The sequence below is a fragment of the Theropithecus gelada genome, chromosome 1 (assembly GCF_003255815.1).
Source record: "Theropithecus gelada isolate Dixy chromosome 1, Tgel_1.0, whole genome shotgun sequence".
Lineage (NCBI taxonomy): Eukaryota > Metazoa > Chordata > Mammalia > Primates > Cercopithecidae > Theropithecus > Theropithecus gelada.
Genome location: NC_037668.1, coordinates 138,215,560 through 138,217,095, shown reverse-complemented (window position 1 = coordinate 138,217,095; position 1,536 = coordinate 138,215,560).

The window sequence follows — 1,536 nt, the reverse complement described above, 5'->3', positions numbered from 1 at the left end:
AGTTCTTGTTTTAACAGAAACATACATAACGCCTCTGGCTAGGGTCAGGATCTTGCTTTAGAATGGGTTTTCCTTATGTCTCATTGTATGCTGGCTCTATGTAGTAACTTACTTCTCTATTCTGAATTCCTGACTAGTGGGGATTAACATATATGATGATAATTTTGATGATGAGTATGATGAGAATAATGAAGACAGGCTGGGTGTGATGGTTCATGCCTTTAATCCCAGCACTTTGGGAAGCCAAGACAGGAAGATTGCTTGAGCCCAGGAGTTTGAGGCTACAGTGAGCCATGATTGCGCCACTGCACTCCAGCTTGGGTGGCAGAGTGAGATCCTGTCTCAAAAAAAAAGAAAAGAATCATGAAGATGACTTCACAGTCATTTAAGGAGCACTTACTACGAACCATCCCCTGTACTAGGGACAGTCTGTTTTGCTGTACCATCTATATCTATCTTGGAAATTAGTCCACACATAAATGATAAATCCAGAGATATCACTATAATCAAGATTGCTTTCATATGTGATTTTCCCCAGCATGTTAATATTTTGCAGCTCTAAGTTGTGCGCAGTGGCCCATGCCTGTAATCCCAGCACTTTGGGAGGTCAAGGCTAGGGGATTACTTGAGCCCAGGAGTTTGAGACCAGCCTGAGCAACATGGCAAACCCCCATCTCTACAAAAATATACAAAAACTAGCTGCGTGTGGTGGCACACATCTGTAATCCCAGCTACTTGGGAGGCTGAGGCAGGAGGATTGCTTGACCCCAGGAGGCCAAGTCTGTAGTGAGCCGTGACGGCGCCACTCTATTCCAGTCTGGGTGACAGAGTGAGACCCTATCTCAAAAAAAAAAAAAAAATTGCAGCCCTATGCCCACATGTTACTATTTTGCAGCTAATGTGCCCTAATAAGTTTTTAAAAAAAGAAACCATGAAGTAATTCAGAACTGAACATGATGCCCATTCACCCCACTTTCTTGGCTGTATCTTGGAGGTACTCACTGGGTCTCAGTGCATTTTGCCCTCATCTGTGTAACTTGGCAGCATCAACTCTCACTCACATCCTCTTCCATCAAGTAACCATCACCTTTTCTTAAAGGCAAAGGCAATCTTATAAATTTAATTAGTATTCCTTCTTTATAGAAGCTTAACTATGGTGCATTTTATTAGGATGGGTATTGTTACTGTCACTGCTTTGGTTACAAAGCTGCATAGGCCTTGAATGAACTGCTTCAATCCCGTTTTTTCCATAAACCCTCTTACTTTTAGTGCACAAGTTTGAAGAATGAGTGGATTGTTGTTTCTGCACATACTGCAGAAACATCATCCAATATCCATACAGTCTCATTCAGTTCTTGCCACTATTTCATGGCATAGGTATTATTCTAGCTGATGGAAGGAACCCAAGGCTCAAAGAACTTAAGTAACTTGCCCAAAATGACGAGGCAAGATGCCTTTGAGTCATTATATACACCTCACTTATTACCTGGCCTCCTCAACCTCTATTCAATTAGTCTTCCAGCCTTAAAGAGGACC